The sequence below is a fragment of the Cajanus cajan genome, chromosome 3 (assembly GCF_000230855.2).
Source record: "Cajanus cajan strain Asha chromosome 3, NIPB_CcT2T_4, whole genome shotgun sequence".
In the NCBI taxonomy this organism is placed as follows: domain Eukaryota; kingdom Viridiplantae; phylum Streptophyta; class Magnoliopsida; order Fabales; family Fabaceae; genus Cajanus; species Cajanus cajan.
In genome coordinates, this window is record NC_138519.1 from 21,340,758 (window position 1) to 21,355,786 (window position 15,029).

General features: G+C 40.4%; 1 non-coding gene across 1 annotated transcript; it reads left to right on the plus strand.

Moving 5' to 3' along the window:
* Positions 1-11,598: 11,598 nt before the first annotated feature.
* Positions 11,599-11,705, plus strand: LOC145956674 (small nucleolar RNA R71). The gene has a single exon (XR_014432912.1). It is a non-coding gene; the product is annotated as a small nucleolar RNA R71 (small nucleolar RNA).
* Positions 11,706-15,029: the final 3,324 nt, after the last annotated feature.

Consider the following 15,029-nt stretch of genomic DNA (forward strand, 5'->3'; position numbering starts at 1 on the left):
AGGGCACAGCTTTCGCATCATGAATCCAAGGTCGGCCTAGGAGACAGCTGTATGCAGGAGTAATATCCATCACTTGGAATTCGACGTTGAAGATGGTAGGTCCAATTTGGATCGGAAGATTGACTTCTCCCACCACTTCTCTCTTAGAACCGTCGAAAGCTCGAACGATCATGTTGCTCGGGCGCATTTGGACTCCCTTGATTGCCACTTGATCAAGAGTTCTTTTGGGCATCACATTCAAGGAAGATCCGTTATCCACCAAGACTTTTGCGATGTGGTACTCCTTGCACTTTACAGAGATGTGCAAGGGTTTGTTGTGATTAGGTCCCTCGGCGGGGATTTCTTCATCGGTGAAAGTGAGGTGGTCATTAGCCGTGATGTGGCTAACAATTCCCTCAAACTTGTCTTGGGAGATGGTATGCGACACATATGCCTCGTTCAAGACCTTCAACAGAGCTTGCCGATGCGGTTCGGAGCTTAGGATCAATGACAACAAAGTGATCTTTGCTGGTGTCTTGTGAAGTTGATCCACAATGGAGTACTCGCTTTGTTTGATGAATTTTAACAGCTCATCAGTCTCCTCCTCGGATTCTCTATCTTCCTCGGTTTTCTCCTTTTCTTTTCCTTTATTCTTGGGAGCTTTATCGTACAGATCTTCGGGAGTGTAGATCCTGCCACTCCTAGTCATGCCCCCAAGTCCAGCGATGTTGGAGATATCACTGCCGGTAGAAGTATGGATGTCGTATATCCATGGCACAGCCTTATTTGATTCGTAAGGGAAAGGTCTTGGAGCGACAATCCTTAACGGCGTGGGGCCTTCCCCTTTTTCTATCTTGACTACCAACAATGGCGTCGTCGTGTGTTCGCTTTGCATAGTTGTTGGTTTGCATTTTATCACAAATGGCGTGCGATCCATTCTGAACATACACATCGATTAATTCTTTCTTTTTATTAATCTTTATTATTAATTACTAGGAGAGATAAATGCAAAATGAATGACTAATGAGATGCAAAGGCGATAAATCTCAAGAATTCGATTTTATTCATTGAAGAAAGTGCACAACTTTTTATACAATGCTTTGAAGCAATTTTTTACAAAAAGAGAAAAGCCGGTAGAAACCCACAGGCGGGTTCATACGTCGTTGCCATTCTTCTTCGGCTTCCTCAACATGGCGTGCCATTGCTTCAACTTGCAAGTGGACGGCTTGGCTCATATCATCACAAGTCTTCTGAGCCTCCTTCGCTTTCTGAGTGTGATAGTTGATCATGGCCTGCAGCTCGTTCAGCTCGTCTTCGGCTCGATCTTTCTCCTCTTGGAGTTTAGCCATTCGTGCCAATACTTCCCTTTCCTTTTTGCGGAAGTCGGAAAGGTTTGCGGCTTGTCGTTGAGCGACTTCCCGCCATTTCTGTGCGTCGGATCGAGTCGATAGCAAGTCCTCTTGCATGTCCCTGATCAACTGTGCCTGCTTTGCACGTTCGGCTTCCAGATGCGCTATCTTTGCGTTGACTTCTTGGAGTTGACTACTCGGTTCAATTTTTTGCATTTTGGATGCCCGAGTAGTCTCCTCATTGAGGTTAGCACACTCATCCTTGAGCCGCTCTATCTCGTGGTCTTTCTTCTTGCATTGCCTTTGAAGACCGTCAATAGTAAAACTGGATTCTTCATTTTTCTCTTCAAGAACTCTCATTTGAGCTCCCATAATTTCCAGCTTTTTGGTCAAGGCGTCGACTTGTTCTTGCAATGCCTTCCTTGTTGCTGTGGTTGCACAAGAAGTGGATGGTTGAGGCACCCCCCTCTTGCTCCTCCATTCCTCATAATCAATGGAGACGGATACCCGAGGCTTTCCAAGTTCGAGATCTCCCTCATAGGTTGGTCTCTCCCACGCTCTTATGACGGAGTGCATATCCCTTTGATGTTCGGAATCATAGGAGAAACACGACCCTCCAAGCTCCTCTTTAGTAGGAATAATTTGGGTCCTCATTAGCTGTCTCATAACCAATTTAGGCGAGTAGGCTATGCAACCTCTGAGGCCCATCAATGGTATGCTTGGATAACTGCCGCATCTCGTCAATATATGGCTCGGATGGAACCAAGGGCAAACCCATGTGAAGTGATTAATGTTCCACTGTTCCATTTCTTCTTTCCACTCGGAAGCATATAGGCGGCGTACGGGGATCTTGGAGAAACTCCTCAATGGATCGGGCAAGGTCCCCATATGACTAGAAGCATAGAAGTGTGTAATGCCCCATACATACAGCAAGGAGGTGCAGCATCGAATGGTTTTCCCTTGCTTCTGTTGAGACAAATGAACAGAGAGCAAGGTGTCGGCAAGAATGGCAGGCACGGGACTCTTCATGTGTACGTCCCAAGCGAAGAAAGCGTCCATTGCAGCATGGTCCACTGTGTTAGCGTAGAAGGGGAAAAGGATCATCCCAAATACAGCTAATGCTAGAGTCTTGTTGAAAGCTAACCAATCTCCCTCACCAGCCAAGGAAGAAAGGTGGTCTTCAATCATAGCAAGCTTCCAACCTTTAACATTGCCGTTCCCCACTAAGGCAGCTGATCGTGATGGTAATTTGACCTGAGTGGCAACTCTCTCCACGGCCACATGGTTATCATGAAAGATATAGACCCCAGCTGATTTGGGCCATCGTAGCATGAGCTCGTACTCCTCGAGAGTAGGAACTAGGTCAAACTGGGGGAACTCGAAACAGTGCAACTCGAGACTCCAAAAATGGACCAAGGCTCTCAGAAAGGCTGGATCCACACAGATCTTCATCAAGTCGAGAACTCGTCCATAGGATTTCTCAAATTCCAAACGAGCCTCTCGTGGCATCAAGGTACAGAGGTGATCCAACCTCTCGGCACGGTACAATAAGAAGTCCACTTTCTTCAACTGCCCATGCACCTCCCTAGATCTCTCCATAATCTACAATACAATGCATGATATGAGATGATGAAGATGAATATGCATGCATAGTGTTTATTTGAACTAAGCATTATCATGTTTTCGGGATTTTCCTAATATGATGCATGATATTGCTTGGTTTGGGATAAATATATATTTTTCTTTTGAATATTTTGTATATTTTTGTATTTTTTGGGTGAAAAGGGAAACTACCTATATGAATGCAAATGAGGGTAGATGTTAACACCATGTACTAGAAGATCTTTATTTCTATTTATTCTTTTTATTTAAATAGAATAGGGATGTTGTTTGTTTAACAAATGCAAATGTATGCTCATACAATGTCATATAGTCAATGCACAAACAATTCACTCATCCACGAACAGTCACGAGCAAATTACGAGGTAGGGGTCTCCTGCAGAAAAGTGCATATTCAAGGAGGATCTAACTGTTCTCACTTGGTCAAAGGCCCCCAAGGTGCCCCCATTATAGGGACCCAATTCCTCTTGTCGTAGGTCGATGGAAAGCTCCAACGCACCGTCGGACTCAAGTTCATGGTTATCACCTTGAGTGATGCTTTTCGACAACGGTCTCATAGGCTCCTATAAACCCATCAACCGGCCGTACTAACATCCACTCCCTATGGATTACCACTCATGCCCCCGGGTATAGAGGGAACTGTTGTGTGCAAAGGTTTGTGTACAATTTGTATTTCAAACAATTGCGGAAATTAAACATACAACAGTTATTAAAGCCAAATAGATAAACATGTTATCATACAAGCAAGGGGTAATGAAGTAATTTTAACTTTTATTTGTTAAAAATAATCTGTCACTAAATGGGACTGACTCTCGAGGCTTCCCCAGTGAAGTCGCCACCCGGCCCGAAACGGGCTTTCGGCATTCGCGAAGGATGGTTGGACTCGTTTTATTTGTTTGAAAATGTGGATTGCTAGAATGACTTATTCTCAAACTGAGACCTCGTCAAACGAGCAATTTTATTAAAAGGCTCACCAATCCATATTAATCCCAAGCGGGACCCTCCATGGATTAGTGGTTTACGTAAAAGGAGGGTTCGTGGAGTCGCCACCAATGTTTTACTCAAAACATTGGAAAAAGGGATAAGGCAATTGATTAAAAATCAACTTTGGCCATTACAACCAGAGTTGGGTAAGGGAGTCGGTTACGCGTGGGGAAGGTGTTAGCACCCCACGGCGCCCCTTTCGGGTTCCCTATGACAGATTATTTTCTAAAATAACAGCGTAAAATTACTAAATTACCCCTATTTATTCTAAACAATTATGAATTGACTATCTACATGATGACAGTTTAAATATGCACACAGAAAGCAGTAAAAGGAAGGATTGAAGGGAAACCTCTTGAAGCGTGCTTTTTATAAAAAATGAACTGGGAAGCGTTTTGGCGTTCCCTCGCTCTACAAGCCCGCTCCTCGCTCTCCTAGAACAAAATTTTAACTAAGGGAATCAAAGAGATTTCCCCTCGACTAGGTTCGATCCTCAAGCAAAATGGCTCGGGCTCAAGAACTTCGTCGGATCAACTCTCCGAGTGATTTCTAGGGCAGAACACTGCTCAAAAACCCCAGAATACTCAAGGAGAGGGTTCAAACTATGTTGAAAAGTCTCGAATGACGTCCAATTGACGTCATATTTATAGGGAATAGGCGCAATACGGCCTACGGGAGCAATACGGCCGTATTGAAATTTTTGAACTTCAATACGGTCGTATTGAGTTCAATACGGCCGTATTGAAGTTCAGAAATTTCAATGCGCCCGTATTGAGTTCACAGCGGCTGCATTGAAGTGTCAATACGGGCGTATTGATTTCAGTACGGCCGTATTGAAGTTTCAGAAACTTCAATACGCCGTATTGAGTTCGCTGCGGCCGTATTGAAGCTTCAATACGGCCGTATTGAATGCAGTACGGCCGTATTGGGCTTTTTTCCCTCCACTTCGTTATTTTGAGCTATTCTAAGACCTCTAGACCTACAGAGAACCCTCCTAGGGCCTTCCAGGAGTCCTTCTGGCTGATCTTCCTTCAGTCTTCGAGAGTCTTCAAGCTTTATTTCCGACCCGGACAATTTTAGGGGTCTACAATCCCTAATTATCTATGATTATGAAAATTAAGATTAATTGTTTATCATAATTATAATCAAGTTCTCCTCTCAGTTCATCCTTAATTAATGTTATTACGAAAACAATAATGTTAAAGTTCATATATAAAATATAAAAGAACAAATCAAGAATTGGAATAAAATTAAGAAACTGAATAATGCATTAATAAAGAGGTTCTCAGAGGCTAAGCCCTGATCCCAGAAAAAGGGAAACTACTCACAGGAGTTCATAGTAGTTCTCCAAGAAAAGAAGAATAAAAGAAAAGCAAACCTTAGAGTCGATGGCACAGGCGCCCAACCTTCTCCAAGTGTCAAAAACTAAATAAAACTGTCTCCGAAAACCAAAAGTGCTGTTCTGGGCTAACCTCATCTAATTTATAACCTAAAAGGGTAAAAAGGTAAAACTACCAAGATAAAAATTACAAAAATAAAAATAAAACATAAAACTTAAAAAGCTGGGACGCGAAGTGAATCACGGCCGTGACTGAGAATCACGACCGTGATCTTCTCTGGAGCACATCTATGAAGGGTCAGTGGCGTTCACGGGTGTGATTGGGAGTCACGGCCGTGATTTTCTCTGGTGAATCACGGGCGTGATTTAGAATCACGGGCGTGATTTAGAATCACGGGCGTGATTTAGAATCACGGGCGTGATTTAGAATCACGGCCGTGATTTTCCTTGTAGCTCAGCATTTCCTCTTTAATTCTTAAATCTTGATCCTGCTCAGAGAAAACACAACACATACCAAGAAAAGCATAAAATAGGAAAATGATATAAAAATTTATTAAAAACATGAAAGATATGCATGATTATGCTATGAATTCTTGTGAATTAAAGTGCTAAAATACGAGTAAAATACACAACATCAAATAACCCCAAACTTGAACTTTTGTTTGTCCTCAAACAATAATTAGCACTTTGAAAAAAAAAATCATCAAGAATTAACTGAGCATTTAAAATCTTCACTCTTAGTCTCACAAGGTCCAATTAGAATCTTAATCTTTCATTACTAGCGCCAACTCTTAGTTTCTAAGAGTTTCATGATGTCAAATCTTGTAAAGCTCATTAGTCAAACGAAGATAATTTAACAGAAATAATTTTTCAATGCTTGTGACACAAATAGGGGTAATATTTTTATTTTTGTTTTTGTCTCACCTAAAACATTTCCCCAGTAGCCAATCAGTGTAGAGAGGATGATAATTTCAAGAACACGTAGCCTCAAAGGGGGTCTAGCTATTTTACTAAACAATTCCCCAGTAGCTAATTAGTTCCCTTAGTTTTCTAAGGTTAAGAATATTCTCCCTCTAACCTATGACCTCAAAGGGGTGCTAGGTGATTTTTTTATTTTTTTATTTTTTTTATTTTTTTTTATTACCCCCCAAAAGCTTTTAAGCACGAATTAAAAAGAATTTATCTTCAAGAGACTATTTTTATAATTCTCGATCATTTCAAGCCTCAATACTAAGAACCAAGTGCTAGCCACAAAACCGGCTAATTTTTCAACCTTTTGTTCTGAGACTTCAAGATTCAATTCATCACATTCAGTGTTTTCAAAGACGAACAATTTCATTAAAAATATTTACTTTTCAAACACAAATTCAAGCTGGGATTAACTGAATATGTATATATGCATGATTTTTTTTTTTTTTTTTTTTTTACTTTGCATGAATGAATGAAATGCGTACATCCTCCTAACCCCAAACTTAAAGATTTGCTTGTCCCGAAGCAAAGAGCTAATGAATGCATGATAGATTATTTTGACAAAATTATAAAATGCATGAATATGCAACCAACCCACAACAGAAAGGAATGCTTGTCCCTAAGCATCAGAGTAAAATAAGGAATAAGAAAGATCTCACTATGGTGGAAAATCATCTGGATACCGTTGAATGTGCCATTGATACATTTGATCAACCATGTAATTATAATGCTGCTGGCGTTCATCCATTTGTTGCAGCCAGTTATCCATTGATTGAATAGCTGCCAGGATAGCAGCATTGTCCACCTCAGGTCCAGGATGTAGAGGGGGTTGTTCAGGAGCTGCTTCCTCATCTGCAGGAGCCGCTTCCTCAGCTGCTGGAGGTAGGTCCTCTAATGGCTCCAGTGGAAATTGCCGTGTAGCCCGGTTCTTCACGGTGTATGTTGGATTTGGTAACTGGTGGTGCACTCCCGACTGGGTTACTACAAAGTAGTATTTATCATCTTCATCTTTCGCAATGCAGTTCATAGAAGAGCAGGTAGCAAAATTAATAGTACGGCTTCCAGGGAGTGGTTCTAACTGGTCCAGCCAAGCGTGATAGCCAAGGTGTTTGGCTATAGTGGTAATGAGGCCGCCGTTCACAATCGCACCGTGGCTGGTATTGGAAATACTCTGGAACTGTCGTGCCAAATGACTGCCAGAATCAATAGGCTCCTCTCTGTTTTCCATCATAGCCCATAAAAGTAAAAGGTCGCTCAAACGAACCTTTCCTTCAGAATCACCTCGGGCCAAAACAGTAGAGGCAATAAAGTGGTGCATAATACGGATGGCGGGATGGCGGAAAGCAGAGGAATTACATTTTCCAGCGACCCAATTACTTGTACCTGTCAAACTATACCAAAAAGAACCAGGGTTGAAAGAACTTGGGGTTCTCGTGCTCCCTCTAGTGGGAAATCCAAAAATATTATTGAACTGAGCCAGGGTTAATTCGTGTTCTTGGTTAAACATACGGAAAGAAATCAATCCTTCAGAACAATTTGGCCCAGATAATATTTCCGTGTGGAGAGAGCTCAAGAACTCAAGAACTAGTCGAGGATAAACAACATCATTATGCACGGTAGCAAAGGTTGTCCACCCAATGTTAGTTAACATGAAATTGATATCAGCACGTAAACCCAACTTACGAATAAATGGGAAGTCGAGATACCTGGTAGGATGGATAGTGCGGAAGCGTAATACCTCGTTCCGCTCACGCTGTTCATCGTTCCGATAGAACCTCGGAGGAAGGTGCGGAATTTCACTTGCTTCTTCCTCGTAACTGTGGGTATCGGAAGCGGTGGAGGACGAACCAACGGTACGGGTGCGCTTGGGAGCCATGGATGAACGGAAGGAGTGAATGTGGGAGGAAGAGGGAAGAAGAGGAAGAAGAAGTGAGAAGCTAGGGTTTGGGAGAGAAGAAAAGAGAGAATGGGCAGAGTTCGTAAGTTTGAGAGAAGTGAGAATGTAAAAGGAGGGGGAAAAATATATAAGGGAAAGGGGAATTTCAAAAATCACGGGTTGTATCGGTTGAGCCTCAGCAGGGAATCACGGGCGTGATTGGAAATCACGGCCGTGATTCTCTTTGTGAGTTTTCAAAAATTCAAACAGAGGAGATCACGCCCGTGATTTATAATCACGGTCGTGATTCTCTCTGGAGTTTTCCAAAAAATTTTCCAGAGAAGATCACGCCCGTGATTTAGAGTCACGGTCGTGATTCTCTCTGGAACTCTGAAATTTTTTTTTTTTTTTTTTTTTTTTTTTTGGAATAAAATTAATGAAATGCGTACATCCTCCTAACCCCAATCTGTTGAAGGCTCAAGAAGACTTTCTACTAGAGGATCTTTTTCTTTACACGGGGGACTTGAATCGATCAAGCAAGCATAATTAGGTTGAATCCCCTCAAGATCTATGTGCTTTCCTCCAACTAGAAAATTCTCCAAGGGATCCCTCAAAATAGATCTCATGACTTCTTCCTCCATGTCTTTAGGCAATATATCAACCCTGCAGCAAATATTTTCAAGAGAAGGTTGTCTAACAGATTTAGCAATATTAAATTCCATTATTTCATCATTAATGGATAAGGACAATTTTCCATGTTTGACATCTACTATCACGCCTGCTGTAGCCAAAAATGGTCTACCTAGTATGATTGGTATTTGTTTGTCCTCTTCCATTTCTAAAACAACAAAATCTCCCGGAATTAAAAATTTACCTATCTTAACTGGAACATCTTCTAAAATTCCTATGGGATATTTTATAGATCTATCTGCTAACTGGATTGACATTGCTGTAGGCTTTAATTCTCCCATATCTAATTTCTTGCAAATTGATAAAGGCATTAAACTGATACTTGCCCCAAGGTCACATAAGGCTTTTTCAAACCTTAGATTTCCAATGAGACAAGGTATAGAGAAACTACCAGGATCCTTAAGTTTTTTTGGGCAAATTATGATGGATCAATGTAACAGTCTCTCTATCATCCAATTTCCTTCGGTTAGCTAAAAGATCCTTAAGAAATTTAGCATATGTAGGCATCTGTTGTAGAGCTTCTACAAATGGAATGTTTACATACACTTGTTTGATCATATTTAAAATTTTTTCAAATTGTCTATCAAGTTTAGTCCTTACTAACCTTTGAGGAAAAGGAATTGGGGGGTGATAAACAGTTTGAGGCTTTGATGAAGATACTTTTTCTTTTTCTAATCTCTCTTTTTCAGGTTTTTCAACCATAGGAGAAGCGTCTTCATCAATCTCAATATTATCATTTTGATTAGACACAGGACTGTCTAATTTCTTCCCACTCCTTAAAGTAACAGCATTAACATTTTCAGCTGGGTTTGCAACTGTTTTACCTGGGAACTTACCTGGAGAATTGTTTGAACTAGGCATCAACTGTGCAATTTGATTTTCCAACATCTTGTTGTGGAGAGTAATATTCTCAACCTTGACAGCAAGGTTTTGAATAGAATTTGCCATTGAATCATTGGTCTGTTTTTGATTAGTGACAAAATTCTCCATAAGGTTTTCTAATCTTGAAACACTTTGTTGAATTGAGGGTGTCTGTACTGGATTTCCTTCCCCATTAATGAAGTGATTGGACGGACGGAAATTAGGTTGCTGATTGCTAGTTCCTTGAACTGGGTTATTCTTCCAAGAAAAGTTAGGATGATTCTTCCAACCAGGGTTGTATGTGTTGGAATATGGATTACTCCTCTCTCTTCGAGGAGTGTCATAGAAATTATGAGAAGCTACCACCTGTTCAGTAGTATCTTCTTTTTCTCCAGTAAAAATTGAGGTACAATCTACTGCAGTGTGCCCTTGTTCCCTACAAAGGTCACATACTTGATTTGTAGCCACTGAATTAACCTTAGCTTTTTCCATCTTGTCTAATCTTTGATTAAGAGTATCAAATTTTGCTAAGAGTAACTCAATATTGTTCACTTCATATCGCCCCGGAGTTCCTTTCCTTGCTGTTGTCGCCACCGGCCCAAAACGGGCTTTCGGCATTCGCGAAGACGGTCGAGCTCGCTTTTATTTTAGTTTTGAAAATGTATTGGATTTATTAGAACGACTTATTCTCAAACTGAGACCTTGTCAATCTTATCCAATTTATTTATTAAAAGTCTCACCAATCCATGTTAATCCCAAGCGGGACCCTCCATGGATTAGTGGTTTTCGTAGTAGAAGGGTTCGTGGAGTCGCCACCAATGTTTTACTCAAAACATTGGAAAAAGGGATAAGGCAATTGATTTTATAAATCAACTTTGGCCATTACAACCAGAGTTGGGTAAGGGAGTCGGTTACGCGTGGGGAAGGTGTTAGCACCCCACAGCGCCCCTTTCGGGTTCCCTATGACAGATTATTTCTAAAATAATAGCGTAAAATTACTAAATTACCCCCATTTATTATAAGCGATTATAAATTAACTATCTACATGATGACAGTTTAAATATGCACACAGAAAGCAGTAAAAGGAAGGATTTAAGAAGAAACCTCTTGAAGCGTGCTTTTATATATTGAGTAAAACTGGGAAGCTTTTTGGCGTTCCCTCGCTCTACAAGCTCGCTCGCTCCTTCCTAAAAAATTTTGACTATGGAAATCCGAAGGATTTCCCTTCGACTAGGTTCGAATCTCCAAGCTAAGTGCTCGGAATTCCGGAACTTCGTCGGATCGACTCCCAGAGAGATTTCTAGGGCAGAACACTGCTCAAAAACCCCAGAATACTCAAGGAGGGAGTCAAAACTGAGTGAAAAAGTGTGGAGGAACGTCCAAATGACGTCCTATATATAGGAGTGAGGCGCAATACGGCCTCTGACATCAATACGGCCCGTACCGAAATTTTGAACTACGGTACGGCCGTATTGAATTTGGTACGGCCGTACTGAAGTTCAAAAACTTCAATACGGCCGTATTGAGTTCAGTACGGCCGTATTGTAGTTCAAAATGTTCAGTACGGCCGTACTGAACCTCTAGGAGGCCGTATTGATCTTCAATCCTCCCACATTCTTATTTTAAGCTACTCTAAGACCTCTAAACCTACAGACAATCATCCTAAAGTCTTCCAGGGTCTTCTAGGAGTCCTTTTGGCTGACTTTCCTTCAGTCTTCGAGTCTTATTTCCGACCCGGACAATTTTAGGGGTCTACAGCTGTGACTTCTCTTTCACTGTATTGGCTGTGATTTGAGGCTACATTTTCCAAAATAATCATGCAGTCATTAATAGGTTTCCCCATGAAAGATCCTCCAGCTGCTGAGTCTAATATCATGGTGCTTTGTTGGTCCAATCCTTCAAAGAAAAATTGGATGGTAAGCCAACGGTTGAAGCCATGTTGTGGGCATGCTTGAAGATATCCTTTGAACCGCTCCCATGCTTCATAAATAGTCTCTCCAGTGCCTTGTTGGAAATTAGTGATTTTCTTCCTCAATTCTTTAGTTTTAGAAGGAGGAAAGAATTTCTCTAGAAAAGCTCTTTCACATAATTCCCAAGTTGCTATCTTTTCTCTAGGCACTGTTCTTAGCCACACCTTTGCCTTATCTCTCAAGGTGAGTGAGAATAAGCGGAGTCGCATTCCATCAGAAACTTCATCATCAAATTGCTGGGTCTCACAGATTTCCAAGAACCCCTCTAAGTGGTCATTAGGATCTTCTGATGGTAGTCCTCCAAAGGTGTTCTGTTTGAGCATATTCACCAGAGAAGCTGGTACAGTAGCTCCAGTTCGCATCTCCCCTCCAGGTATCCCACGAGCTACGGGTGCAGAGTAATCCCGAAGCGGTAAATTATCTCGTTGTGCAGCCATGTCAAATTCTCTAGAAAGGTTTCTTTTCCTTCTCAGGAGAGTTCTTTCAATCTCAGGATCAAGTGGTGTTGGTTTCCCAAGACGTAGAGATCTCTTTTGCATTAATCCTAAGGCACTGCAAAAAAAAGAAAGTGACCCGTGAAATCTGAATTGGAGAAGTAAACACTAAAAAAAAATAAAAATTATTTATTTATTTAATTTTTTTTTTTTTTAAAATTCGAATTAAAATAATTGTAATTTAAATCAAGAGAAGTAGTCCCCGGCAACGGCGCCAAAAACTTGATGTATGGAAAAACCGCAAGTGTACGGTTGTCGTCAAGTAATAAATATCGAATCACAGGGACTACGTGTTTGACCTAGAATTACTAGTATTTTAATTTGAATTTTAAAACAGATAGAATGTTTGTTTTGAGATGATAAGATCAGATTCGCTGGTAAAAGAGATAGTAATGCAATTAATGAATAAGATAAAACTTTAAGATAAGATAAGGAGATTTCCGGGAATCTAGGGTTCGCACAAAGAGTTCCAACAATATTGAATTATTATTTTCATTAATTAATTCTATCCCATCTTGAAGGTAGTCTTAACCTAATTTAATCCTTGCACCTTCTCAGGCTACGAGGACGTGTTTAATTAAAATTAATCCCTACTCTCGTGGTAATTACGTTCAATTAAACCCATTAAGATCTTTGTTAATCTATTGCTCCTCGAAAGCTTAAATCAACTCTCGTGATTTAACACTCAAGTCTGTTCCTTTAGGTTCCGATAATTAGGTTCTCCTCTCAGTTCATCCCTAATTATCTATGATTATGAAAATTAAGATTAATTGTTTATCATAATTATAATCAAGTTCTCCTCTCAGTTCATCCTTAATTAATGTTATTACGAAAACAATAATGTTAAAGTTCATATATAAAATATAAAAGAACAAATCAAGAATTGGAATAAAATTAAGAAACTGAATAATGCATTAATAAAGAGGTTCTCAGAGGCTAAGCCCTGATCCCAGAAAAAGGGAAACTACTCACAGGAGTTCATAGTAGTTCTCCAAGAAAAGAAGAATAAAAGAAAAGCAAACCTTAGAGTCGATGGCACAGGCGCCCAACCTTCTCCAAGTGTCAAAAACTAAATAAAACTGTCTCCGAAAACCAAAAGTGCTGTTCTGGGCTAACCTCATCTAATTTATAACCTAAAAGGGTAAAAAGGTAAAACTACCAAGATAAAAATTACAAAAATAAAAATAAAACATAAAACTTAAAAAGCTGGGACGCGAAGTGAATCACGGCCGTGACTGAGAATCACGACCGTGATCTTCTCTGGAGCACATCTATGAAGGGTCAGTGGCGTTCACGGGTGTGATTGGGAGTCACGGCCGTGATTTTCTCTGGTGAATCACGGGCGTGATTTAGAATCACGGCCGTGATTTTCCTTGTAGCTCAGCATTTCCTCTTTAATTCTTAAATCTTGATCCTGCTCAGAGAAAACACAACACATACCAAGAAAAGCATAAAATAGGAAAATGATATAAAAATTTATTAAAAACATGAAAGATATGCATGATTATGCTATGAATTCTTGTGAATTAAAGTGCTAAAATACGAGTAAAATACACAACATCAACGTCCTTTCGACGTTGGTGGAGTATCCCGGTTATCCTTATTCGGGTGACTTTTTTTTGATTTTCTGGTTTTGCTGCCTCTGCGTAGGCTGTTATCCGCTGGGGGATTCTGCCATTTTGATCTTGATTGGCCTCTTCTGTTAGGCGGATTATCTTGACGTTCGGTGTTTAGCTGAATACCGAATTCCGCTTGGGGAATGGTTATTGATCTTTTCAGATTTTCTTTTTTTTGAATGAGTGCCTCTGAGTAGGCGAATGGGGATTGAGGATCTTATGTATCCCAGAGTATTATTTAGAAAGACTCTTTAGGCTTAGCTTCACTCGTCGCTCGAGTTGGAAAGCTATCTTCCACTGAGGAAGTCTAAGTCCTTTGACTCGGATATTTTGTTTGGATGATCATGCTTCCATTGGGGAATCTTGCTGATCTTGCTCTGATAGCTTTCACTGGGAATTTGGCCCAAGAGTGCAAGCTGAGATGTCTCTGGGGAGTATTATTTCGGCAAGCCTCTCTAGGCTCAGTTATTCTGTACGATTTGTTGAATTTTCTAAATTTTTGCCTTTTTGTCGATTTTTCGGCTTTTTCTGTTGGCTGCTGTCATACACAAGAAATTTTTCCTATTTTTTCTATTTTATGCGACTGCCTCATGATAAGGTCTTTGAATGTGCAACTAATATGTGTGTGATGCGCAAAATGCAAGTTTGATCATTTTGTTGATGTTTTTAGAAAAATGAATGGCTCTCCCTATCCTCTTCTTCTTGGAGGAATTTCTGTCGTCGACGTGAGGGAGGATTTCTGTGAGCCTCTTACGCAGGAGATTACGGATTTTATAGGAACCCCTCCAACTTTCTTTATTGACCGATTATTAAAGGAATTTCGTACACCAATTTAGAGGCATAATCACATGGTCAAGAGAAGAGAAATGAATAGATATTTTATTGATATTCACAAATGTTTTTACAGAAAGATATACAAAAGGAATTTCTGAAGAATGGCTGGCCAGGGTAGGCTATATACATTAGGCTTAACAATTATATCTGTAATTGTTGCTCTTACGTTCCCCTAATTGCTTCGGGTGAGATGCCTGAGCCAAGAGTGTAGACACTGCAAGACGCTTGCTTCTAGAAGATAATCACTTGAACCGCCCTTCGGTTTTCGGTTCAAGTGATCGTTGCTTGCTTTGTTTTTGTGTCTTATTCTTTTGCCCCTAATTTTTGCCTAGGACGTATCCTAGCGGGGATAAATTCTCCTTTGTTTTGCCTAGTACCCTTGTACTGGCGGGTTTTTATTTTGCCCTAACTTTTGCCTAGGACGCCCTTTTCGAGTTTTCATCCTAGC